This window comes from Procambarus clarkii, chromosome 39 (genome assembly GCF_040958095.1).
Source record: "Procambarus clarkii isolate CNS0578487 chromosome 39, FALCON_Pclarkii_2.0, whole genome shotgun sequence".
In the NCBI taxonomy this organism is placed as follows: domain Eukaryota; kingdom Metazoa; phylum Arthropoda; class Malacostraca; order Decapoda; family Cambaridae; genus Procambarus; species Procambarus clarkii.
Window position 1 is genome coordinate 35,175,638 of NC_091188.1, and position 18,141 is coordinate 35,193,778.

Sequence of the window (18,141 nt, forward strand, 5' to 3'; positions counted from 1 at the left end):
TGGATTTCCAAGAGAGGTTCAAAGTGACTTGGCACCAACTTCACCAGTGATCTCTTCAAGAAGACACTGGAGGAGTTTAACATCACACCGGTTTTGTCCAGCCCCTATCATCCTGCCTCACAGGGTTCTCTTGAACGTAGTCATCAGACTATTAAAGCACTCCTAAAGAAATTCTGCAATGACACCTTGAAGGACTGGGATAAACAACTTGATCTCATCATGTGCATTTTCAGAAGTCTCCCCAATGAGTCTCTAGGAGTATCTCCTTATGAGATGCTCTACGGACGTAAGTGCCGTACTCCTCTCAAAGCTTTCAAAGACTCTCTACATAATGCCACCATCAGTGACCCTCTGAATGTGCCCCAGTTTCTTCAAAACTTAAAACACATTCTAGAGAGAGTACGTAAATTTGCTAATGACAATCTATTGAAAGCCCAGGAGAGGATGAAGACTCATTTTGAACAAAGCAGCAAATTAAGGAAATTTAAACCAGGAGGCTTCGTATTGGCATATTTTCCTATCCCAGGTTCTCCATTGCAAAACAAGTTTTCAGGACCCTAACGTATCAAGGAGTGCAGGAACAACCACAACTACGTTCTTGAGACTCCAGATAGGCGGCAGAAGACCCAGTTGTGCCACGTCAACCTCCTGAAGCAGTATCAAGGTCTTCCCCCCACTGTGTTGGTATCAGTCTCCACATTTAAAGGTCCATACCTCCACAGTGAAACCTTCCCTGCTTCTCCCGAAAGCACTAACACTGAGTCGGTGCTTTCCAAATCGGAAACCCTACCTGATCTTCATCCCAATTTACAGGACTATAATAGTACTCCTTTGCCATGTTCTAATCCCATTCTCGCCTCGCCAGATATCACGAAGCCTTTCATCCTCCATGTCGACGCCAGTGGAACCGGCATCAGGGGTGACCTGATGCAACAACGAGACGAGGAGATTCTACCTGTTAGCTACAAGGAACTACAGCACGATCGAATGGGAGCTACTCATCGTCCTGAACTTGCAGCACTTCGAGCCATACCTGCAAGATGCTCGGTCTACCACCATCTACTCGGACCACAATCCCCTACGCTTCATGCAGCAAGCCCAATTCAACAATCAACGGCTTCTACGATGGGATTTATATCTGCAGAATTTCAACCTGGAGATCTCTACATCAAGAGTTCTGACAACATCATAGCAGACGCCCTCTCCAGAGTCTATGAGGTAGAGGAAGTTCCACCTACCACTCTACCACCTGAAGACGTAACTTCACCCAGAACTGCAGGCTTCGGGGGAGAGTTGTGACGATAATCTCTTTCAAGAGAGATTGAGCCTGCTCTTCCCTACCTAAATTTACGTCCAGTTTACAAGTATAAGATGCTACATTCAAGATATGTCACCGGTAGCACAAAACGTTTTGACCAGGAGGCAAAACGTACCCTAACCCCCCAACTCCACACACCCTCCACGCCGGCTCGTCGTCAACCAGCCAACTACCCATCCCAGCCTGCCTGCTCCTGATTGGTGACTCGCCGACTGCACACCTGCACCCTGCACCTCAACGCCATCTACCAGAGTCGACATCTGAGCCTGGACCAGCCATCAACTTCATAATATTCTTTGTGCTCTTAGAGTTGATATCTCTCTCTGGCATACTAAGCTCTCTGGCTTTTGTATACTAAGGGAGGTTTCAGCCATAGCCAATATTCTCTGCACCATTTCACCATTATACTATTTAATCTATTGTGTTTTTGCATTTATCTTTGTTATTTAATTGCACTATTCCTTTACCCGAGATTTGTCTATATTTTCATTTATGTTTAAAGTAAATATATTAAAGTTTCATTGTACATACTTTGTATTTTATGTGTTCCTCCCTCTCACTTACCACAGACAAAAGGCAAGCAGTCTATCTTTTTTTTTTGGAAGTGTGACCAGGCATTGACACCTGCCATTGGAGGACTGCCGAACATCTATACCCCAACACCTTCCCGTCACAGTATATATATATATATATATATTATTAAATATGACCGAAAAAGTAAGATTAATAATTCTAACACGAATTTTCTCAATCTTTCGTACATTACGCTTCACTGTTGGAGGTAAATCAAAAATCAATTCTCCAAAATTCATTTTTATTCTGTGTAAAAAATTCTGTGTAAACAACACAGAAATCATCGATAGATACAGCGATAGCAGGCGGCTTGACGTTTGCGAGGCACTACACATCAAGAAGTCAACACCAGCAATCAACAGCCAATTATTGCACAACTATATTCTACCCACCTCAAGACTCCGCTCCAATATAGAAGCATCAAGAAATATGGACCAATAGGCTTTCTACAAACACTTCTATTCAATATCCATTGTTTCGTGTTCTGTCTTGTGTTGATGAAATTAATACCCTATTAATACTCTTGTTCTGTCTTGTGTTGATGAAATTAATACCCTATTAATACCACATTTTGTTCTGTCTTGTGTTAATGCCACATCACCCCTTCCACCTCACTCAAATGTAGATATAAAATCGGAGATACGTAAGTTCTATTCAGTTGTGTATTTGTGAACTAAAGTCTTTGAAAATGTAATAAGTTTTACGAAACGCGCCCGTGTCGCGTCAGACTAGAAATAAAAATGAATTTTGGAGAATTGATTTTTGATTTACCTCCAACAGTGAAGCGTAATGTACGAAAGATTGAGAAAATTCGTGTTAGAATTATTAATCTTACTTTTTCGGTCACATAAGCCTAGTTTTCATGAATTAATGTTTTTTCGACTACCTAACCTTCCTAACCTAACCTAACCTACCTTTTTCGGCTACCTTACCCAACCTAACCTATAAAGATAGGTTAGGTTAGGTTAGGTAGGGTTAATTAGGTTCGGTCATATATCTACGTTAATTTTAACTACAATAAAACAAAATTGACCTCATACATAATGAAATGGGTAGCTTTATCATTTCATAATAAAAATTAGAGAAAATATGTTAATTCAGGAAAACTTGGCTTATTAGGCAAATCAGGCCTTGCATAGCAGGCTGAGAAGTGCGTTCTGGCTACTAGGCACGACATATAAATATATATATATATATATATATATATATATATATATATATATATATATATATATATATATATATATATATATATATATATATATATATATATATATATAACCAACCTTAGCCCACACCTATGTTAACTTCAGTGCTGCACACTCAGGAGGTGCTGCCAATCACCGGGAAACAGCCAAGTTGCGTAAATATGGAGATCTTGATCACCACTACAATTTGGTCCTCATTGCTTCAGAGACACTTGGTGCCTGGTGGTGAAAGTCCTGCAAGTTTTTTGAAGGAACTGAGGTCCAAGCTAATTGAAACAACTAGAGACCCTAGAGCCGCCAGCTTTCTCTTTCAGCGCCTTAGTGTGGCGATCCCGAGAGGAAATGCTCACTGCATCCTTGGTTCCTGCTCGCCATCTGAGGAGCTGGAGGAGCTGTACAACTTGCGACAAGTAGTCTTGTACCTCGCATGTAACCAATGTTGTAACCCTGTTTGTGCAATGTAATTTTTAATAAAGTTAGATATGTATACACACACACTAAAAGAATAGGGGTGGTAGGGGAAGAAAATATCAAAGTGTTCAGTGAGGATCCACAAGGTTTTTTTTCTCTGAGTACTCATTATTTTCTTCTCCGAGGCTATGGGTCCCTACACTTGCACCAGAGGTGGTACCCATCAATCAATATATATATATATATATATATATATATATATATATATATATATATATATATATATATATATATATATATATATATATATATATATATATATATATATATATATATATATATATATATATATATATATATATATTGATGGGTTTTTACGAGAAGTCTACAATACAGAGGTCATACAGAATATAAATACAGAGGTCTAGCACACTGCTACAGCTTTGTTCCGATCGGCTCGGAGAACCTCGGTTCGTGGGGAAAATGTGCATTGAAGTTCTTGAAGGAATTGGGGGACAAATTGATCAGCGCTACAAAAGACCAGAGAGCAAAACGTTTCTTGTTCCAGCGCCTCAGTGTTGCGATTCAGAGGGGAAATGCCTGTTGCGTCTTGGGCACTAGTCCAACTTCAGAGGAATTCGAAGAAGTGTTTGACTTGCAACAATGATCGAACTCGTCTGCGACATTCATCAATGTTTCCCATTGTTGTGTTTTTCAAGAGATCCTTAACCTTTAGGCACCGTTTTGCGTTATTATTTTTGTATCAACCCATGTATATCTTGTAACCATCAAATATATATATATATATATATATATATATATATATATATATATATATATATATATAACTGAAAACTCACACCCCAGAAGTGACTCGAACCCATACTCCCAGAAGCAACGCATCTGGTATGTACAAGACGCCTTAATCCACTTGACCATCACGACCGGACAAAATGAGGTGATAGCCGAGGCTATTTGAACCACCCCACCGCCGGCACTCGGATAGTTATCTTGGGCATAGCATTTTACCAAATCACCTCATTCTTTGGGGCAACACGTGAGGAACACAATTCAGTTGCATATGTCCTGGGGACCATTCAGGCTTGTTCGCATTTGTGTTCCTCACGTGTTGCCCCAAAGAATGAGGTGATTTGGTAAAATGCTATGCCCAAGATAACTATCCGAGTGCCGGCGGTGGGGTGGTTCAAATAGCCTCGGCTATCACCTCATTTTGTCCGGTCGTGATGGTCAAGTGGATTAAGGCGTCTTGTACATACCAGATGCGTTGCTTCTGGGAGTATGGGTTCGAGTCACTTCTGGGGTGTGAGTTTTCAGTTGCATATGTCCTGGGGACCATTCAGGCTTGTTCGCATTTGTGTTCCTCACGTGTTGCCCCAAAGAATGAGGTGATTTGGTAAAATGCTATGCCCAAGATAACTATCCGAGTGCCGGCGGTGGGGTGGTTCAAATAGCCTCGGCTATCACCTCATTTTGTCCGGTCGTGATGGTCAAGTGGATTAAGGCGTCTTGTACATACCAGATGCGTTGCTTCTGGGAGTATGGGTTCGAGTCACTTCTGGGGTGTGAGTTTTCAGTTGCATATGTCCTGGGGACCATTCAGGCTTGTTCGCATTTGTGTTCCTCACGTGTTGCCCCAAAGAATGAGGTGATTTGGTAAAATGCTATGCCCAAGATAACTATCCGAGTGCCGGCGGTGGGGTGGTTCAAATAGCCTCGGCTATCACCTCATTTTGTCCGGTCGTGATGGTCAAGTGGATTAAGGCGTCTTGTACATACCAGATGCGTTGCTTCTGGGAGTATGGGTTCGAGTCACTTCTGGGGTGTGAGTTTTCAGTTGCATATGTCCTGGGGACCATTCAGGCTTGTTCGCATATATATATATATATATATATATATATATATATATATATATATATATATATATATATATATATATATATATATATATATATATATATATATATATATATATATATATATATATATATATACTTTTTTTACAGATTGAGGATATATATATATATATATATATATATATATATATATATTTATCTAACTTTATTTGAAAATGTCATTACACAAAAAAAGTTACAATATTGATTACATACAGGGTACAAGGCTGCTTGTCACAAGTTGAATAGCTCCTCCAGCTCCTCAGATGGCGGGCAGGAACAATGGATGCAGTGAGCATTTCCTCTCTGGATTGCCACACTAAGGCGCTGAAAAAGAAAACTGGCAGCTCTGGGGTCTCTAGTTGTTTCGATTAGCTTAGACCCCAACTCCTTTAAAAAGAATTCTATATATATATATATACATATATATATATATATATATATATATATATATATATATATATATATATATATATATATATATATATATATATATATATATATATATTATTAAATATGACCGAAAAAGTAAGATTAATAATTCTAACACGAATTTTCTCAATGTTTCTTATATTTTTTCACTGTTGATGGTAACTGAAAAATCAATTCTCCAAAATTCATTTTTATTTCTAGTCTGACGCGACACTTGAGCGCGTTTCATAAAACCTATTACATTTTCAAAGACTTTAGTTTACAAACACACAACTGAAACTGAATAGAGCTTGCACATCTTCGAGTTTATATCTACATTTGGGTGATGGGGTCGCCATGGGTTCTCCCCTAGGTGTCATGTTTGCGAACTTCTACATGGGTACCATCAAACAAAAAGTCTTAGTCGACATGAACTTGAAACTGGCCATATACTGCAGGTATGTTGACGACATTTTTACACAGGTACTTGATGTCAGACATCTCCAGGAGCTGAAGGAGGCATTTGAGCGGAATTCTGTTTTGCGTTTCACTTTTGAGATTGAGAAGGCTGGGAAGCTGCCCTTTCTAGATGTTACAGTCATGGAAAGGAGCGGAGGTTTCCACACTGCAGTCAGCACTAAGGAAACAAACAAACGAATGTGCCTCAATGCCAACAGTGACTGCCCAGACAGGTACAAGAGGAGTGTCGTTAACGCTTATGTCGACCGTGCTCACAGTCACAGCTCAGGATGGAAGCAAGTCGATGAAGAACTCTGTAGGGTAAAGCAGGTCCTAGTCAACAACGGCTTCTCCAATGGTTTCGTCGAAGACATCATAAGAAGGAAGGTGAAACGCCATGCAACCTCTAAAGAGACAACTAACACAACACCTGTACCCCCTATTAGACTATTTTACAGGAACGTCTTTTCCACAGCTCATAAAACGGAGGAAAGGGTCCTGAAAGATATTGTTAATATAAACGTAATCCCTACAGACAAAAATCAGAAGATACAATTGACGATCTACTATAAAACCAAGAAAACGGCCAACCTACTCATGAGAAACTCTCCAGACACAAAGCAGAAAGCTTTAAAAGAGACCAATGTCGTCTATGCCTTCAAATGCCCACTTGGGGACTGTAAGCCTCAAAGAATTTAGTATATAGGCAAGACAACAACATCTCTTTCCAGGCGATTAACGATGCATAAGCAACAGGGCTCCATTAAGGAACATTTAATCTCTTCCCACAACCAGACCATCACCAGAGAAGTTTTAACAAAGAACACGGAAATCATCGATAGATACAGTGATAGCAGGCGGCTAGATATCTGCGAGGCACTACACATTAAGAAGTCGACACCAGCAATCAATAGCCAATTAATGCATAACTATATTTTACCCACTTCAAGACACCACACCAATATAGAAGCATCAAGAAATATGGGCCAATAGGCCCTTTGCAATTACTTCCATTCTTCCCTTTAACTTACAAAATATTATACCTATTGTTTCGTGTTCTGTCTTGTGTTGAAAGTTTGTTTTCACCTCATCCAAAACTGTTGTAACACATCACCTCACCCAAATGCAGGTATAAAGAATCGAAGCTGTTTAAACACTGTTCAGTTATAGTTGTGTGTGTGTAAACTGAAGTCTTTGAAAATGTAATAAGTTTTACGAAACGCGCTCAAGTGTCGCATCAGACTAGAAATAGAAATGAATTTTGGAGAATTGATTTTTCAGTTACCATCTACAGTGAAAAAAATATAAGAAACATTGAGAATATTCGTGTTAGAATTATTAGTCTTACTTTTTCGGTCATAGTTAATAATATATATATATATATATATATATATATATATATATATATATATATATATATATATATATATATATGATAGCAGATATATATATATATATATATATATATATATATATATATATATATATATATATATATATATATATATATATATATATATATATATATATATATATATATTATTAACTATGTCGTACCTAGTAGCCAGAACGCACTTCTCAGCCTACTATGCAAGGCCCGATTTGCCTAATAAGCCAAGTTTTCATGAATTAATAGTTTTTCGACTACCTAACCTATCTAACCTAACTTTTTCGGCTACCTAACCTAACGTAACCCATAAAGATAAGTTAGGTTAGGTTAGGTAGGGTTGGTTAGGTTCAGTCATATATCTACGTTAATTTTAACTCCAATAAAAAAAAATTGACCTCATACATAATGAAATGAGTAGCTTTATCATTTCATAAGAAAAAAATTATAGAAAATATATTATTTCAGGAAAACTTGGCCTATTAGGCAAATCGGGCCTTGCATAGTAGGCTGAAAAGTGCGTTCTGGCTACTAGGTACGACATATATATATATATATATATATATATATATATATATATATATATATATATATATATATATATATATATATATATATATATATATATATTGTGACGGTAACGCGTTGGTGTTCGGCTGTTTCAAAAGCTAGGGGTATGGCCTCGTCACACAAAAGAAAAAAAAGAAAAAAGCTGGAACTTTCGTCTGTGGTAAGGTAATGGGAAGACACACAAAACACAAGTAAATTTAACAATGAAATATTAATTACGTTAGAAAAGCAAAACATGAATAAAATTGGACATAAAAATTGTAACAGTCAAATCAATCAAACAAAATAATAAGAATAATCACTGGCAAATGAAAAGTTACGTTAAGACAAGTGAGTAATAGCAAAGTAAATATAGCAAGGGAAATAATGATGCAGAAATATTGGCTTCAAGCTGCCACCTCCCTTAGTACACATAAGCCAAGGCTTAGTCTACCAATGAGACGTGTTAACTTGTGTAGAGCACGATATATTCTGTCTTGCCGAGGTCGCGGTAGCTCAGACATCAGCTTGTGTGGCGGGTGGTGGAGCAGGTGCGACGGGCACCAGCCAATCAGCGAGAGGCAGGCGATGGACAAGTAGTTTGCTGGTTTGAGTGGCGGAGGCGAGCAGGTGTGCCGGTGATGGATACGTTTTTGCTCTCTGGGCAAAACTTGTTGTTGTACTTGTTGGATATATCTTCTATATTAGTTGTTTCTGAGACGTAGTTTGGAGGGAAGAGCAGGCTCAATCTCTCTTGAAAGAGATTATTGTCACAATATATATATATATATATATATATATATATATATATATATATATATATATATATATATATATATATATATATATATAGATATATATATATATATATATATATATATATATATATATATATATATATATATATATATATATATATATATATATATATATATTAGTATATTTTGGTAGCAGTCTTTCCTGTAGACATATATTATTAAATATGACCGAAAAAGTAAGATTAATAATTCTAACACGAATTTTCTCAATCTTTCGTACATTACGCTTCACTGATGGAGGTAAATCAAAAATCAATTCTCCAAAATTCATTTTTATTTCTAGTCTGACGCGACACGGGCGCGTTTCGTAAAACTTATTACATTTTCAAAGACTTTAGTTCACAAATACACAACTGAATAGAACTTACGTATCTCCGATTTTATATCTACATTTGAGTGAGGTGGAAGGGGTGATGTGGCATTAACACAAGACAGAACAATATGTGGTATTAATAGGGTATTAATTTCATCAACACAAGACAGAACAAGGGTATTAATAGGGTATTAATTTCATCAACACAAGACAGAACACGAAACAATGGATATTGAATAGAAGTGTTTGTAGAATGCCTATTGGTCCATATTTCTTGATGCTTCTATACTGGAGCGGAGTCTTGAGGTGGGTAGAATATAGTTGTGCAATAATTGGCTGTTGATTGCTGGTGTTGACTTCTTGATGTGTAGTGCCTCGCAAACGTCAAGCCGCCTGCTATCGCTGTATCTATCGATGATTTCTGTGTTGTTTACTAGGATTTCTCTGGCGATGGTTTGGTTGTGGGAAGAGATTATATGTTCCTTAATGGAGCCCTGTTGCTTATGCATCGTTAAACGCCTAGAAAGAGATGTTGTTGTCTTGCCTATATACTGGGTTTTTTGGAGCTTACAGTCCCCAAGTGGGCATTTGAAGGCATAGACGACGTTAGTCTCTTTTAAAGCGTTCTGTTTTGTGTCTGGAGAGTTTCTCATGAGTAGGCTGGCCGTTTTTCTGGTTTTATAGTAAATCGTCAGTTGTATCCTCTGATTTTTGTCTGTAGGGATAACGTTTCTATTAACAATATCTTTCAGGACCCTTTCCTCCGTTTTATGAGCTGTGGAAAAGAAGTTCCTGTAAAATAGTCTAATAGGGGGTATAGGTGTTGTGTTAGTTGTAACAACTAACACAACACTAGTTGTGGTTTCCCACAACCAAACCATCGCCAGAGAAATCCTAGTAAACAACACAGAAATCATCGATAGATACAGCGATAGCAGGCGGCTTGACGTTTGCGAGGCACTACACATCAAGAAGTCAACACCAGCAATCAACAGCCAATTATTGCACAACTATATTCTACCCACCTCAAGACTCCGCTCCAATATAGAAGCATCAAGAAATATGGACCAATAGGCTTTCTACAAACACTTCTATTCAATATCCAATGTTTCGTGTTCTGTCTTGTGTTGATGAAATTAATACCCTATTAATACTCTTGTTCTGTCTTGTGTTGATGAAATTAATACCCTATTAATACCACATCTTGTTCTGTCTTGTGTTAATGCCACATCACCCCTTCCACCTCACTCAAATGTAGATATAAAATCGGAGATGCGTAAGTTCTATTCAGTTGTGTATTTGTGAACTAAAGTCTTTGAAAATGTAATAAGTTTTACGAAACGCGCTCGTGTTGCGTCAGACTAGAAATAAAAATGAATTTTGGAGAATTGATTTTTAATTTACCTCCAACAGTGAAACGAAATGTACGAAAGATTGAGAAAATTCGTGTTAGAATTATTAATCTTACTTTTTCGGTCATATTTAATAATATATATATATATATATATATATATATATATATATATATATATATATATATATATATATATATATATATATATATATATATATATATATATATATATATATATATATTAGTATATTTTGGTAGCAGTCTTTCCTGTAGACATATATTATTAAATATGACCGAAAAAGTAAGATTAATAATTCTAACACGAATTTTCTCAATCTTTCGTACATTTCGTTTCACTGTTGGAGGTAAATTAAAAATCAATTCTCCAAAATTCATTTTTATTTCTAGTCTGACGCAACACGAGCGCGTTTCGTAAAACTTATTACATTTTCAAAGACTTTAGTTCACAAATACACAACTGAATAGAACTTACGCATCTCCGATTTTATATCTACATTTGAGTGAGGTGGAAGGGGTGATGTGGCATTAACACAAGACAGAACAAGATGTGGTATTAATAGGGTATTAATTTCATCAACACAAGACAGAACAAGAGTATTAATAGGGTATTAATTTCATCAACACAAGACAGAACACGAAACATTGGATATTGAATAGAAGTGTTTGTAGAAAGCCTATTGGTCCATATTTCTTGATGCTTCTATATTGGAGCGGAGTCTTGAGGTGGGTAGAATATAGTTGTGCAATAATTGGCTGTTGATTGCTGGTGTTGACTTCTTGATGTGTAGTGCCTCGCAAACGTCAAGCCGCCTGCTATCGCTGTATCTATCGATGATTTCTGTGTTGTTTACTAGGATTTCTCTGGCGATGGTTTGGTTGTGGGAAACCACAACTAGTGTTGTGTTAGTTGTTACAACTAACACAACACCTATACCCCCTATTAGACTATTTTACAGGAACTTCTTTTCCACAGCTCATAAAACGGAGGAAAGGGTCCTGAAAGATATTGTTAATAGAAACGTTATCCCTACAGACAAAAATCAGAGGATACAACTGACGATTTACTATAAAACCAGAAAAACGGCCAGCCTACTCATGAGAAACTCTCCAGACACAAAACAGAACGCTTTAAAAGAGACTAACGTCGTCTATGCCTTCAAATGCCCACTTGGGGACTGTAAGCTCCAAAAAACCCAGTATATAGGCAAGACAACAACATCTCTTTCTAGGCGTTTAACGATGCATAAGCAACAGGGCTCCATTAAGGAACATATAATCTCTTCCCACAACCAAACCATCGCCAGAGAAATCCTAGTAAACAACACAGAAATCATCGATAGATACAGCGATAGCAGGCGGCTTGACGTTTGCGAGGCACTACACATCAAGAAGTCAACACCAGCAATCAACAGCCAATTATTGCACAACTATATTCTACCCACCTCAAGACTCCGCTCCAGTATAGAAGCATCAAGAAATATGGACCAATAGGCATTCTACAAACACTTCTATTCAATATCCATTGTTTCGTGTTCTGTCTTGTGTTGATGAAATTAATACCCTATTAATACCCTTGTTCTGTCTTGTGTTGATGAAATTAATACCCTATTAATACCACATATTGTTCTGTCTTGTGTTAATGCCACATCACCCCTTCCACCTCACTCAAATGTAGATATAAAATCGGAGATACGTAAGTTCTATTCAGTTGTGTATTTGTGAACTAAAGTCTTTGAAAATGTAATAAGTTTTACGAAACGCGCCCGTGTCGCGTCAGACTAGAAATAAAAATGAATTTTGGAGAATTGATTTTTGATTTACCTCCATCAGTGAAGCGTAATGTACGAAAGATTGAGAAAATTCGTGTTAGAATTATTAATCTTACTTTTTCGGTCATATTTAATAATATATGTCTACAGGAAAGACTGCTACCAAAATATACTAATATATATATATATATATATATATATATATATATATATATATATATATATATATATATATATATATATATATATATATATATATATATATATATATATATATATATATATATATATATATATTGTGACAATAATCTCTTTCAAGAGAGATTGAGCCTGCTCTTCCCTCCAAACTACGTCTCAGAAACAACTAATATAGAAGATATATCCAACAAGTACAACAACAAGTTTTGCCCAGAGAGCAAAAACGTATCCATCACCGGCACACCTGCTCGCCTCCGCCACTCAAACCAGCAAACTACTTGTCCATCGCCTGCCTCTCGCTGATTGGCTGGTGCCCGTCGCACCTGCTCCACCACCCGCCACACAAGCTGATGTCTGAGCTACCGCGACCTCGGCAAGACAGAATATATCGTGCTCTACACAAGTTAACACGTCTCATTGGTAGACTAAGCCTTGGCTTATGTGTACTAAGGGAGGTGGCAGCTTGAAGCCAATATTTCTGCATCATTATTTCCCTTGCTATATTTACTTTGCTATTACTCACTTGTCTTAACGTAACTTTTCATTTGCCAGTGATTATTCTTATTATTTTGTTTGATTGATTTGACTGTTACAATTTTTATGTCCAATTTTATTCATGTTTTGCTTTTCTAACGTAATTAATATTTCATTGTTAAATTTACTTGTGTTTTGTGTGTCTTCCCATTACCTTACCACAGACGAAAGTTCCAGCTTTTTTCTTTTTTTTCTTTTGTGTGACGAGGCCATACCCCTAGCTTTTGAAACAGCCGAACACCAACGCGTTACCGTCACAATATATATATATATATATATATATATATATATATATATATATATATATATATATATATATATGTCGTACCTAGTAGCCAGAACTCACTTCTGAGCCTACTATGCAAGGCCTGATTTGCCTAATAAGCCTAGTTTTCATGAATTAATGTTTTTTCGACAACCTAACCTACCTAACCTAACCTAACCTAACGTTTTCGGCTACCTAACCTAACCTAACCTATAAAGATAAGTTAGGTTAGGTTAGGTAGGGTTGGTTAGGTTCGGTCATATATCTACGTTAATTTTAACTCCAATAAAAAAAATTGACCTCATACATAATGAAATGGGTAGCTTTATCATTTCATAAGAAAAAAATTAGAGAAAATATATTAATTCAGTAAAACTTGGCTTATTAGGCAAATCAGGCCTCGCATAGTAGGCTGAGAAGTGAGTTCTGGCTACTAGGTACGACATATATATATATATATATATATATATATATATATATATATATATATATATATATATATATATATATATATATGTCGTACCTAGTAGCCAGAACGCACTTTTCAGCCTACTATGCAAGGCCCGATTTGCCTAATAGGCCAAGTTTTCCTGAAATAATATATTTTCTATAATTTTTTTCTTATGAAATGATAAAGCTACTCATTTCATTATGTATGAGGTCAATTTTTTTTTATTGGAGTTAAAATTAACGTAGATATATGACTGAACCTAACCAACCCTACCTAACCTAACCTAACTTATCTTTATGGGTTACGTTAGGTTAGGTAGCCGAAAAAGTTAGGTTACGTCAGGTTAGATAGGTTAGGTAGTCGAAAAACTATTAATTCATGAAAACTTGGCTTATTAGGCAAATCGGGCCTTGCATAGTAGGCTGAGAAGTGCGTTCTGGCTACTAGGTACGACATAGTTAATAATATATATATATATATATATATATATATATATATATATATATATATATATATATATATATATATATATATATATATATATATATATATATATATATATCTGCTATCATATATATATATATATATATATATATATATATATATATATCTGCTATCATATATATATATATATATATATATATATATTATTAACTATGACCGAAAAAGTAAGACTAATAATTCTAACACGAATATTCTCAATGTTTCTTATATTTTTTTCACTGTAGATGGTAACTGAAAAATCAATTCTCCAAAATTCATTTCTATTTCTAGTCTGATGCGACACTTGAGCGCGTTTCGTAAAACTTATTACATTTTCAAAGACTTCAGTTTACACACACACAACTATAACTGAACAGTGTTTAAACAGCTTCGATTCTTTATACCTGCATTTGGGTGAGGTGATGTGTTACAACAGTTTTGGATGAGGTGAAAACAAACTTTCAACACAAGACAGAACACGAAACAATAGGTATAATATTTTGTAAGTTAAAGGGAAGAATGGAAGTAATTGCAAAGGGCCTATTGGCCCATATTTCTTGATGCTTCTATATTGGTGTGGTGTCTTGAAGTGGGTAAAATATAGTTATGCATTAATTGGCTATTGATTGCTGGTGTCGACTTCTTAATGTGTAGTGCCTCGCAGATATCTAGCCGCCTGCTATCACTGTATCTATCGATGATTTCCGTGTTCTTTGTTAAAACTTCTCTGGTGATGGTCTGGTTGTGGGAAGAGATTAAATGTTCCTTAATGGAGCCCTGTTGCTTATGCATCGTTAATCGCCTGGAAAGAGATGTTGTTGTCTTGCCTATATACTAAATTCTTTGAGGCTTACAGTCCCCAAGTGGGCATTTGAAGGCATGGACGACATTGGTCTCTTTTAAAGCTTTCTGCTTTGTGTCTGGAGAGTTTCTCATGAGTAGGTTGGCCGTTTTCTTGGTTTTATAGTAGATCGTCAATTGTATCTTCTGATTTTTGTCTGTAGGGATTACGTTTATATTAACAATATCTTTCAGGACCCTTTCCTCCGTTTTATGAGCTGTGGAAAAGACGTTCCTGTAAAATAGTCTAATAGGGGGTACAGGTGTTGTGTTAGTTGTCTCTTTAGAGGTTGCATGGCGTTTCACCTTCCTTCTTATGATGTCTTCGACGAAACCATTGGAGAAGCCGTTGTTGACTAGGACCTGCTTTACCCTACAGAGTTCTTCATCGACTTGCTTCCATCCTGAGCTGTGACTGTGAGCACGGTCGACATAAGCGTTAACGACACTCCTCTTGTACCTGTCTGGGCAGTCACTGTTGGCATTGAGGCACATTCGTTTGTTTGTTTCCTTAGTGCTGACTGCAGTGTGGAAACCTCCGCTCCTTTCCATGACTGTAACATCTAGAAAGGGCAGCTTCCCAGCCTTCTCAATCTCAAAAGTGAAACGCAAAACAGAATTCCGCTCAAATGCCTCCTTCAGCTCCTGGAGATGTCTGACATCAAGTACCTGTGTAAAAATGTCGTCAACATACCTGCAGTATATGGCCAGTTTCAAGTTCATGTCGACTAAGACTTTTTGTTTGATGGTACCCATGTAGAAGTTCGCAAACATGACACCTAGGGGAGAACCCATGGCGACCCCATCACCCAAATGTAGATATAAACTCGAAGATGTGCAAGCTCTATTCAGTTTCAGTTGTGTGTTTGTAAACTAAAGTCTTTGAAAATGTAATAGGTTTTATGAAACGCGCTCAAGTGTCGCGTCAGACTAGAAATAAAAATGAATTTCGGAGAATTGATTTTTCAGTTACCATCAACAGTGAAAAAATATAAGAAACATTGAGAAAATTCGTGTTAGAATTATTAATCTTACTTTTTCGGTCATATTTAATAATATATATATATATATATATATATATATATATATATATATATATATATATATATATATATATATATATATATATATATATATATATATATATATATGTATATATATATATATAGAATTCTTTTTAAAGGAGTTGGGGTCTAAGCTAATCGAAACAACTAGAGACCCCAGAGCTGCCAGTTTTCTTTTTCAGCGCCTTAGTGTGGCAATCCAGAGAGGAAATGCTCACTGCATCCATTGTTCCTGCTCGCCATCTGAGGAGCTGGAGGAGCTATTCAACTTGTGACAAGCAGCCTTGTACCCTGTATGTAATCAATATTGTAACTTTTTTTGTGTAATGACATTTTCAAATAAAGTTAGATAAATATATATATATATATATATATATATATATATATATATATATATATATATATATATATATATATATCCTCCAATCTGTAAAAAAAGTATATATATATATATATATATATATATATATATATTTGATGGTTACAAGATATACATGGGTTGATACAAAAATAATAACGCAAAACGGTGCCTAAAGGTTAAGGATCTCTTGAAAAACACAACAATGGGAAACATTGATGAATGTCGCAGACGAGTTCGATCATTGTTGCAAGTCAAACACTTCTTCGAATTCCTCTGAAGTTGGACTAGTGCCCAAGACGCAACAGGCATTTCCCCTCTGAATCGCAACACTGAGGCGCTGGAACAAGAAACGTTTTGCTCTCTGGTCTTTTGTAGCGCTGATCAATTTGTCCCCCAATTCCTTCAAGAACTTCAATGCACATTTTCCCCACGAACCGAGGTTCTCCGAGCCGATCGGAACAAAGCTGTAGCAGTGTGCTAGACCTCTGTATTTATATTCTGTATGACCTCTGTATTGTAGACTTCTCGTAAAAACCCATCAATATATATATATATATATATATATATATATATATATATATATATATATATATATATATATATATATATATATATATATATATATATATATATATATATATATATATATATATATATATATATATTGATTGATGGGTACCACCTCTGGTGCAAGTGTAGGGACCCATAGCCTCGGAGAAGAAAATAATGAGTACTCAGAGAAAAAAAACCTTGTGGATCCTCACTGAACACTTTGATATTTTCTTCCCCTACCACCCCTATTCTTTTAGTGTGTGTGTATACATATCTAACTTTATTAAAAATTACATTGCACAAACAGGGTTACAACATTGGTTACATGCGAGGTACAAGACTACTTGTCGCAAGTTGTACAGCTCCTCCAGCTCCTCAGATGGCGAGCAGGAACCAAGGATGCAGTGAGCATTTCCTCTCGGGATCGCCACACTAAGGCGCTGAAAGAGAAAGCTGGCGGCTCTAGGGTCTCTAGTTGTTTCAATTAGCTTGGACCTCAGTTCCTTCAAAAAACTTGCAGGACTTTCACCACCAGGCACCAAGTGTCTCTGAAGCAATGAGGACCAAATTGTAGTGGTGATCAAGATCTCCATATTTACGCAACTTGGCTGTTTCCCGGTGATTGGCAGCACCTCCTGAGTGTGCAGCACTGAAGTTAACATAGGTGTGGGCTAAGGTTGGTTATATATATATATATATATATATATATATATATATATATATATATATATATATATATATATATATATATATATATATATATATATATATATATATATATATATATATATATATATATATATATGTCGTGCCTAGTAGCCAGAACGCACTTCTCAGCCTGCTATGCAAGGCCTGATTTGCCTAATAAGCCAAGTTTTCCTGAATTAAC